The 11,630-nt window shown below is 42.1% G+C and overlaps 1 protein-coding gene across 5 annotated transcripts in view; it reads left to right on the top strand.

The window, feature by feature from the left end:
* CTIF (cap binding complex dependent translation initiation factor) overlaps positions 1 to 11,630 on the top strand; it is a 483,939-nt gene that overhangs the window by 400,646 nt on the left and 71,663 nt on the right. The window lies entirely within an intron of this gene.

Raw genomic sequence — 11,630 nt, forward strand, 5'->3', positions numbered from 1 at the left:
GATGGGAAGGGTTGGCAGAGAAAGGAAGAGTTCCAGAATCATCCCATCTTAAGTCTCCATTTTTTATGAAGTTCCTAAAGTTCCTTCCTTGTGACATAATAAGACCCAAAATTATAAGGAGTCCCTTCCCCACTCCCCCAGACTCTTTACCTAAGAATAAGTGGGGTGAGGGATTGGTAGTTAGGTGGATAGAGAGTCAGACCCAAAGACAGGAGGTCCTGGGTTCAGATCTGATCCAAAACACTTCCTAACTGTGTGACCTTGGGCAAGTCACTTAATGTGAGAGTTAAAAAAAAAGACTCAGCAGGGCAAGCATTCTCCTAAATGCTATGACTTGGATACTATCAGGCTTTCACCTTAAGCACTAAATATCTCTCCTTTGTGACCTAGTCCTTGGTGTCCAGACTTCCATCACTGCAGTTTTATTCTTTCATTCCTTTTGTTTGAAGATGTTTAAGTATCCCTTTGTAAATGTCAGACCCTTGGGAGAAAAGGAATGAGTAGTCCATTAATTCATTTATAGGTCATTCATATCTTAGTGTGAATTAGTTTGAGTCTGCTTTTATCCTACCAATCAGAGGGTTGAGCACAGAGCCCTAATCCCTTCCCATCATCAAGAGTTCTGTGTCTCCAGTTGCTTGCTGGACGCATCCACCTATATATTGTACCAACACCTCAAGCTTGGTTTATCCAAATCTGAACAAATGCATAGTTTCCTCTTAAACTTTGTCTTAATGTCCTTATTCTTTTGATGACATCATCATCTTCCCAGGTACCTTGGAGTCATCTCTGGCAAGGTAAGGGCTTAAGAAAAAAAGATGCTGTGCCAGGGTGACAGTGTGCATGCCCACAGAGAGAACTCTGAGTGTCCCCTCTGGCACGTATGCCATAGGTTCACCACCACAGCTCTAAAAGGATACAATCACAGCTTGGTTTTTAAGGATCTCCACAGTTTGATTCTACTCTATCCTTCTAGCCTTATTTCACATTACTGCTAGCTATTCTTCAATTTAAAAGTATATCTCCTACCTCTGCCACCATCTCACCCCACTCTTCATCTCACTAGAACTTACTCCTGTTTTGATTCTACATAACATAAACCTCCTCCTTCAATTTTCATGTTAAGTGGCCACCCCCTCCATGAAGTCTTCCAGGATTCCTCATAAGTAGTTGAATCTTTTCAGAAGCCATTTCAAAGGGTTTCCTCAAAATCTACAAATAATTGATGATCTCCTGGTTAATAATCTATTTAGAACCACAGCCCTCTGGGCAGTTTCTGAAATAATGAGGTATTCATTGAAAGCAGAAATTCACAGGCCATTTCTTTAACTTCCTGTTGCTCTCTGGCACATTCCCCATGACCTTGAACCCAGAATCCAGTCCTAGATTGTGCTCTCTTGGGCAGGGTAACACTAGAGCTTGAACTCTGAAATCTCCTAGAAACCCTAACTCAAATGCCACCTTCTCCAGGAAACCTTTCTAGATTCCCCTCCTCTACTTCACTCCCAAGGCTCCCATAAGGCTTGAGTTTGCCCCTCTCGGAAGTATTTATCATGCATTATAATATTCTAGTCCTTGCTATATGCCATATCTCTTTGCTTGGCTGAAAGCTCTCTGAAGGCGAGAACTGTGTCTTGCATATATTTTCTATCCATCTTAGCACTACATTCAGTAGGTGCTTAATAATTGTTTACTACATTTGTGTTGTCAAATTAATAACAAGGTAGATACTCTGGAATTATGGCTTAGAAGTCTAAAAGAACTATAGTCTTTTTTATTTTTTAAACATGTATCTCCATCTTAGAATTGATGCTAAGTATCTGTTTCAAGGCAGAAGAGCAGTAAAGGCTAGGTAAATTGGGAAAAATTGGTAAAAGACTTGTCCAGGGTCACACAGGTAGGAAGTGTCCACCTACTTTCCCCAAAGAACTATATTCTCAACAAAGTTCCCTTCTGCCTCACCTAAGGCTTTATGCAAAACAAGTTTTCACTCTGCGCCTCATTTTCCCTTACTGTAAAATGTGAACAACAATAATAAAATGCACTACAATTGTAGTTTTTTACTTTTTTTTTTAAACCCTTACCTTCTGTTTTAGAATCAATACTGTGTATTAGTTTTAAGGCATAAAAGCAATAAGTGTCTGAGGCCAGATTTGAACCTAGGACCTCTCATCTCTAGGCCTGGCTCTCAATTCACTAAGCCACCCATGTTTTGTTTTGTTTTGTTTTTACTTTTTTCAGAGTATTTTTATGTAGATTTTGTCCCCATAATATTCCTTCAGAGTAAGTAGAACATGTATTATTGATCCTGCTGTTTCCTCAAATAAACTGAAGCACAGAGAAATTAAGGATTTTGCTTCAAGTCACACCGTAAGTTCCTTACCAAGACAGGACTAGTAGACTAGCATTTTGCTCTTTCCATTGAATTCATGCCTGCTGCCTACTATATCATAGAGCGATTGAGCTAGAAGAGAACTTAAAGGTCACTTAGCCCATCTTTTTATTTTACAGATGAGAAATTTGGGCCCAGAGAATTGAAGTGAATTGAACCCAGAACCCAAGTCACTTGCTTCCCAGTGCTCTTTCCATTATATGTTTTAATTTGTATTTTTTTGATTGTTTGGTTGGTTGGTTTTTTACTGGCAGAGGATTAATTATGAATTAAAAATTAACAGATTCTTCCCCTCCCTCCCCCGTCCAGGTCTGGGCTTTGTCATCACTTCTAAAGGTAGGGTTCCTACCTCCTTGAAGGTAGCAGGGATCCCAGCTGAGTAGAGATTTGCTCAAAAACATTTAGTAAATCATAAAGTAAGAATGAGAAGCTTTGTGATGGAGAGCCAGGCCTAGAGACAGAAGGTCCTGGGTTCAAATTTGGCCTCAGACACTTTCCAGCTGTGTGACCCTGGGCAAGTCACTTAATCCCCACTGCCTAGCCCTTACTGATCTCCTGCCTTGGAACCAATTCACAGTATTGCTTCCAAAGTAGAAGATAAGGGTTTTTTAAGATAAATATTAATAAAATAAGTAAGAGGGGGTGGTAAGCCAGATCTTGTTGTGGAGGAGAGCCCATGGTACTAATTAAACCTTCTTCCTGCTCTGGGAACAGTAGGGAAAAGGTAGAGGATGGGAAGAAATATATTCACAGGATCCCAGCACAGATGGAGATGGGGAAGTTAGAGCCACAAGCAGACACCAGGAACCAGGTGGATGGATTGACTAGCTGGGAAGATTCATAGTTAACAACTCTGAAAGTAACATGTTGAATTTATTATATACTTTTTAAAAAGCAAGCTCTACATAATTGAGATTCACAGTTTCATGTACAGTCCTCTGTCTTCTACAATGCATATTTGGAATCATTTTATCTGGAAATCGTTAAGTTCAGAATTTTAAAAATGGTTTAAACAGTCGAAACAAAGTAAACACCCAGGGATGAGAGGCAGAATGAGAAATGGAATCAAGGTAAAGATCAACAGTTCAAAGGTCCAGTTGGACACCCAAGAGAGGCAAGGTCTTGGTTTCTGGCTGCAAGAGCTCAGGGCCTGGGGATTGAGTGGGAATTCAGCTCTACCAAGAGCATGGTTGATTCAGATCATCCTGCTTAGAGACCATGGGAGCAGCCCCATGACAGTTAGCAGTGCTCCTGACTCACTCAAGCCTCAGTTATCTGGAAGAAGTCAAAAAGGAAACAGACATTTATTAGGCTTCTCCATATGACAATGACCTTACAAATTTTATCTGCCTTAAGAAAACCAATATTCCATAGAAGGCATATGCTATTATTATCCTCATTTTACAGTTGAGGAAACTGAGGCAGGAAAAGATTAAGTGACTTGCCCAGAGTCACCCCGCTAAGTATCAGGGGGTAGATTTGAACTTGGATCGTCTTGACTCCATCCATGTCACCACCTGGCAACCTCAGTCCGTTCTAGGAAGTCAGGATGCTCCCTGAACTGCCGGTATCTTCCTTATTCTCCATGGAGCGACTACCTGGCATCATGGAGCCCCTTTATGGGTTGCTCCCAGTGCCTGGAAGCACTCACCCTTTCTCTTTTTGCTTGTGCTGAAGGTGTCGGAGATGCTACGTGCGTGGTTGAAAATTCAGCATATTCATTCTAGTAAAAATTAGGTCAAATGATGCTCTGCTCTGCTGAACTGCATCCATACTGAGAGCTTGGGGACGGCCGGAGGGACATGGGCTGAGATGGGGGAAAAACTCTGGGAAGTTACAGCTGATGCGAGTGAGACTTGCGTCTCTCGCTTAGGTAAGCGTGAAGGGAAGACTCATTCCCTGGTGTGGAGGTGGGAAGGGGGAAAGCTTGTAGCCAGCTGGAGTCTGTGGCCTTGGAAAACCCTTAGAGGAGGCTTGGGCTCTCCCTCTCCACCCCAGGGGAAAGAGAAGGCTGGGCTGCCCAGCTGGCAGAGGTGATCAAGGGAACGAGGCTCTCCTGAGCAGATGTTATCTGCTGCCTATCCAGATGCAGTGAAAGACACCCAACTTTGGGGGAAGAGAGAGGGCCAATGAGGGTGAATATTTAGCAGATCATTTAGGTAAGCTTTTGTTGCATGTCTAATTCTCAACCATGATTTGTTTATTTAGGAAATGGCCAGTGTTTTGGGGGAGGGCAGAATGCAAAATGAGGTAAACTCTGTTCACTTGTATGTTTTTTGTCACCGGGCCATTGGTCTCTACCTTCCCTGAGCTATGACCAGACTGCCCAATACAGGTTAGTCTCCTGTTCCCTGCCAATGATCTTTTGGGCTTTCTCTCCTTTGACCTGTTACCTTTCCCTACTAGATTGGGAACCTCTTAAGAACAAAAATAAAAATAAAAAACACAAGGGGGCAGAAGATTGAGAGCCAGCCCTAGAGACAGAAGGTCCTGGGTTCAAATGTGACCTAAGACTCTTCCTAGCAGTATGATCCTGGACAAGTCATTTAACCTTGTTGGCTTCAGTTCCCTCCTCTATAAAATGAGCTAGAGAAGGAGATGGCAAACCACTCCAGTATCTTTGCCAAGAAAATCTCAGATGAGGTCACAGAGAGTTGGACATGACTGAAAAACAACTGAACAATAGCTGCCTATTAATTTCTCCCAGACTTGAAGGCCCAGCTCAACTATGACTGCCTCAGTATGTTGTGTCTTAATCCCTTCCCACCAGCAGAAGTTTTAAAATGCTGCTTAGAAAGCCAGGGTTTCCATGGATTGTGACTTTTGATGTGAGCTCTCTCTCTCTCTCCTTGGTCCTGTCACTGACCCTGAATTCTGGTTGTTGGGTCACTTTGGACATCTCTAGACTTCATCTCTTTAGGCCTCACTGGCCTTAACTGTTCCATTGTTGACTGGATTGACTAGAAACTCTTCAAGGCCACAGACTGATCCATCAGTCTATTTTCAACAAATGAGAAAATATTTGTTTGGGATTTTTTTAATATTTTATTTTTCCCTAATTACATAAAAGAACAATTTTTACCTTTTTAAAAAAAGTGGAGTTCCAAATTCTTTCCCTTCCTCCTTCCCTCTCCCCTTCCCTGAAAAAGCAAGCAATTTGATATGGATTTTATATGTGGAGAAGGAATATTTATAAAATACCACATAGTGAGGCACTCGACAAAGGCTTGTTTCCTTCCTGGTATACCAGCATCCTGAATGGGGACCCTGGCACATAGTAGGCATTTCATAAACATTACTAAGTTAGATTTGATTGTATTCAATGAAGTTTAACGATTTAAATCATCATCATCATCCATACTCTCAAGGAACCTTGATTCCACTAAACTGAAGCAGAGCCATGGGACTGAATTTGGATCACAAGAGGAAAGCCACCAAAGCTTCCCTGCCTTCTGATATACCTATTTGGGGCCTTACATATAACAGGTACCCGTGAGTAGTCAATGAAGGAAGGAAGAACACTTCTCTTGACATTTAGAGCCAAATCAGAATAGAATAAAGGATCATAGCTCTAAATGGACCAACTCTTCCTTCTGCAGAGAGAAGTGACTTGCCCCAAGTTATACAAGGCTAGTATTTGAATCCATGTCCCCTGACAGCTAAGTCCGGAACATAGAAAGCTGTAGAGAACTACTTTTTGACTATTTAGTTGTTTCTATTTGCTTTCCAATTGCCTGTGATTCTTTGAGAGTCTCTCAACCAAAAGATGAATTAAAACACACCCCAAATTGCCAACTCTGGATTTAAAGAGGGGAAAAAAATATGTTACCCTGTGAGAGCTACAGAGTTGGAAGATTCACACTGTCACCAACAACCCAGTAGTATTGGGTTTATTGGGCATGTCTTCTTCCTTCTTTGCCTGGACCAAAAGAAGAGCAATATGGAAACCCTAGGATATGGGAGGAGTAGCAGAGCAAAAGGAGGTAAGGGAATGGCAATGAACCAAGAAAAGGAAGACATCTAGAAATAAACTTTTACTGAGAGGAGCCCCGATACTTAAGGCATTACCTTCCCATCACATATGCAGTTGGGTCAGGTTTCTTTTGTTATTTGGCCCTTTCAATACCAACAGTTGCCCTTGCCTTCATATTTCCTTGGGCCCCTCTTAGCAAAACATGCAACTCCAAGTTCATCAATGAGCTTTACATGCTTCCCCCTCCACCCCAAGCCCTTGTGGATGGAATCCATGGCAAATATGGCATGAATATTTCACATTCTCTCTAATGCTATCTAATTTCAATGAGTTACAACTTCACTTGACTACCTTTTTGTACCAGGGAAGGTCAATGAAATGGCTAGGGGCCACTTTCCTATTCATAGATTTCCTCCCTGTTCAAGATATCATCACCATCATCCTCCTGGCCATTACTGTCATGTATGGAATTAGCCACAGGATTTGAGGGAAGGGCTGTCAAGCCCCAAAGAATCACATTCCTTTCTCCAGAGCTCTTCTGAATAAGCAGAGGGAGAGTTCTCAGACCGATGAGCCATCCAAGGTTGTAAGCTGAAACTCTTGAGTGGTGATCAGAGAGAGACCAGGACACTCCTGCCTTAGTGACAAGAGTCCCTATTTGGGGCTTCCATTTTTGTTCCTGCTTCCTCTGCTCAGGGCGTTTGCATGTACCAGAGAGTGCTATTTTTGCCATACATTTTTGCATTCTGTTTCCTAGGTCACAAAGAGACAAGTGTTTATTGTTGTTGTTTTCAGGAAGGAAAAAAAAACCAACACTGAACAAGTGTAGCTGGGAATAGTGCAAGCTGATGGGTGGCCCACTGACAAAGAGATGCTCTGCTCATGGGGGTCACACAGAGAAAGGGGCTTCTATGAGTCACATCAGAGTTGCAACAAAGTGTGCCTTTGTTTCATCTGAGAAGCAGGAGCGCAGTACCACCATCCCTATCTATCAGTAATGACTGTCCAACTCCTAATTACTCAGAATCAAGTCCAGAGTCCTTAACCTGTACTTCAGGCCTCTATAATTCAACCGTGGAGGGTTACCCCAATATTATCTCCCATTCCCCCTCAAGGCTCACAGTCCTTTGTCCAAACTGATTAACTCACTGTTTCCTGAACTCATCAAGGATATTGCAGCCTCCAGCCCCCATTTGTAACATTCCACAACCTTCTCTCCTATGAGATGCTTTCTCTCTTCTTCTCACCCCTCCTCCAAGATTGAGCCCAACTTAAGGCCACCTCTTCTACGAAGCCTTCTCATCACCCCTTAGTGAAGTTAAGTATTCTCTCCTTTCCCCAAACTCTTCTAACCCCTCTTGTTCATTTGACTCACGTTTTGGTCATAGATTTAGAACTAGAAGGGATCTCAGAGGCCATCCAGTCCAACATCCCCCTCCCCCATTTTGCAGATATACAAAATAAGACCCAGGAAGAGTAATTTAATTGTCCCCAATCACAAAGGTAGAATTTGAACTCAGATTCTGTGACTTCAAAATACCACAGTGCACTGGTCCTTATTTCATACCGTCACCAAAAGCATGTCTTGCATATCTACATCTGTGTGCAAAGTCAGGGAGGGGAAAGTTAATAGATTCAGTAGCTAATTCCTTTGTATAAATGAATTTATAATATCGATTTCCTCCCATATGGACAGGAAAGACTCTTGGACACATTCTCAAGGAGGGAAGTTAGAGAGGACATGAATGCCACCATCAAAGATAAGTCACTTATACCTGTGTATCCAATGATCATCCCCGGGTCGGGCTAGGCAGGGTTCTATAAATATCAAAGGAGATGCTTTCTGTAAGTAGGAACCTTCAGGGTTCTCCAGGAATGCCATTTAGGTAGACTAAAGGCAGAAGTTTGGCTCTTCCTTAACCTGGGATATACTCAAACCATGTGCCTCATTCCTAACATAGAATCACATACTCTAAGGGTCAGGTTTCAGAGGTCATATAATTCAACCTGACCCTGAAAAACAGTCCCCCTCTCCTCCCAGCTCCCAGCTACAATATCCCCAACAAAGAGTCACCCAGCTCTGCCTAGAGGCCTCCAGTAAAGAGGACCCACTATTTCCCAAGGCAGCCCATGCCATTTGGGGATAGTGCTAATGCTTAGGAATTTTCCTCCTGATATTAATCTTAAATATTCCTCCTTGCAACCTCCATCCATTGTTGCTGGTTCTGCCCACGGGAGCCAAGCTACACAAGTCTAATTTTTATTCCATATGATGGCTATTCAGATACCTGAAGGCAAATATTCCACCATCAGCCTTATACTCCAAGTCTTCTCTGTTAAACATTCTTGGGTCCTTCACCTAATTGTCATATGACATGAATTCAAGACCTTTTACTATCTTGGTTTCCCCTACCCTGGATGATCTCTTGCTTGCCAATGCCCTGCCACTACTATGTACCCTAAACTAAATGTAACAGAGTCCAGTGGGAGCATATCTTTCCTAGTCTTAACCATTTTGCCTCTCAATGCAGCCCAAGACTACATTGATTTTCTGGAGTGTCATCTCTCATGACTGACTCATATTGAACTTGCATACATTCCCCCTTTGCCCCTTTTCCTTTTCAGAGAATATTAGATCCTTATGGGCTGAATTGGTCAAGAAAAACTTTATGAAAATTGTACAATTTCATCTGGACCTTGAATGACCGGATAGATGTTCATTTTTGTACAAAGAAGTAGCACACATGTTGTATTGAGGAGCAGACAGTATAAGCAGCCAAATCATTCAGGCAATCCATGATCACTTTGAAGCCTTGAAAGGCATTCACACATTACCATTCAGTCACTAGGACCTTTGGTTTCCTCATCCATCAAATGAAAGAGGCAGCATCCTAGTACCTCACTCATAAACTCTTGAAGTACAGAAGAAAGAATTTAAAGTCCCAATAACAGTAACAACAACAACAATAACAAATCCTAGGCATTTCCTTCCTAAAAACAAAATAAAACCTTTTTATCCTAGAAGAATATAGCATTGTAAAATATCTGATCAAGGGATTGAGAACTAGAAGGGACCTTGGAGATCATCTGGCCCAACTTTTCATTTTTCAAATTAGGAAAATAAGGCTCAGCTCTTAAGTGACAGAGGTGGGAGGCTTAAACCTTTATCCTCTGTCTAGAAATCTAGTGGCTAGCTAAACCACTTCAATTCAATAAACATTAATTAAAGGCCTTTGGGGTTCTAGAACTGGAGATAACAGAGTAAAATGAAAGTAGCCCTGACCTCAGTGTGTTTACTTACATTTTACTGGGGGTAGGGGAAGAACTTACACATAGAACATTAAACACAAGATGCTCTAACAAATGAGAGAGAATGAAGAAAGCCTTCTTGGAGGAGATGGTAGTTCAGCCAAGCCTTGAAGGGAGATCAGCATTCCTGAGGGGCCAACTTGAGGAAAATGCACAAAGAAGGAAGATGCAGTGCTCTGTGTTGTAGCAGCAAGCAGGAAACTTTGTCTGAATCCCAGTGTTTGAAGTAGAGTAATATATAATTGGCTTGGAAATACAGCAAAAGACTTTAAATATCAAATGGAGAAATATGTAGTTTAATTCTTGAGGGAGTCACCAAAGCTGCTTTTTTTTCCTTAAAAAAAAAAAAACCTTAACTTTCATCTTAGAATTGGTATTGTGTATAGGTTCCAAGGCAGAAGAGCTGTAAGGGTTAATCAATAGGGTGTTAAATGACTTGCCAGGGTCACACAAAGAGGAAGTATCTGAGGCCAGATTTGAACCCCCGACCTTCCATCTCCAGGTCTGGCTCTCTTATCCAGTAAGCTACCTAGCTGCCCCCTCTACCAAAGCTTCTTGAGCAGAGATATGATCCAGGCACTCTGGGGACTCCTGATTCTTTGAATATGACACAGAGCACCTTGCACACAGTAGGCCTTCAGTAACTACATGTGGACCAACTAAGACAGAGGTACAAAGTTGTGCATGAGAAATCAGTTTGCCTTTGATATCCCCAGCCCCAATCTGTTAGAGAGACAACTTGATGTAATTGGTAGAATGCAGGGCATAGAGTCAGGAAGACTTGGTTTCAAATCCTGCCTCAGATACTTCTTAGCTGTGTGACCCTGGGAAAGTCACTTAACCCCAATTGCCTATCCCTTACAACTTTTCTGACTTAGAATTAATATAAGATAAGGACTTGGGTTTTTTAAAAGAGATCATCATAAATAACATATTTAGTTCTCCCTTGATCAGAAGGACCAACCTGTTTAATACATGTATTATTACATGGCACTCTTTCATGGTGCCTTAAATTTCAATAGCATTTCTTTGATCCTGGTGTCAATATTAGTACCAGCAACAGGAAGTTTGTCATACATTGGGACTTCATCTCCAACAGCTTCACATTTTCTTTCAGTAAAGAAACATAGAAAGAAGCTGTTTTAAAAAGAAGTGACAAATCCCAACACATAAATAGACATTTTGTCCCAATACTACTGGGCCTTTTCCACTCCTACCTCCCTTTGATGTCTGTGACCAGGAGGCCTTTTGCACAGAGTAAGTAAAAGTGTACTTTCTCCCCTTAAGGTTGGAGATGGCAACATTATGGTCTCCTTGAATAGAAGCAAGACAGATCTACAGGGGCTGGAGCTGGAGTGGTGAAATGTTCCAGGCTAGCATTTTGTTTTGTTTTTAAATCCAGAAAATGACTGGGTTTGCATGGGTGAGTTGGAGGGGGAGACGGGAGGAGGGTTGTCTGTCTACTCTAGTATGTTTAAAAATACTCAGTGGAATATACACTTGAAGAAGCCCTTACATCTCCAGCATCCGTTTGCTGGAGCTGTGGCCATGTGCCCCAGCATGTTGTTTTTTCCTTGCCTGCGTGCAACTGGTTTTGGCTTGGTCATGGATACCACCATGCCAGAGTTCATGTGGTTATCCAAAGCAGCAAAGAATTTCCCAGGATGCTTTGAGAAACCTGAGACATTGAATGGCTTTCAGCATTTATTGATGTGGTCCACTGCAGGAAATAGCAGTGCGTCAATAAATATTTTTAGTCAGGAAACTGGGGTTTAAATGGTAGCCTTAGGGTTTGGGGGAAAGGCACAGGGAGTTGCTGGGAGAGAGCCTACGAGTCATGAGTGCTGAGAGCCAAATACCTGGCTTGAAGAGGGCTGGCCACTGAACTAGAGCCAGGCATTGTATGCTGGCAGAAGGTACAAAGGCTTATGGAAGAATTGGAGGTAAAAGGAACAG

This window comes from Monodelphis domestica, chromosome 3 (assembly GCF_027887165.1).
Source record: "Monodelphis domestica isolate mMonDom1 chromosome 3, mMonDom1.pri, whole genome shotgun sequence".
Taxonomy (NCBI): Eukaryota; Metazoa; Chordata; class Mammalia; order Didelphimorphia; family Didelphidae; genus Monodelphis; species Monodelphis domestica.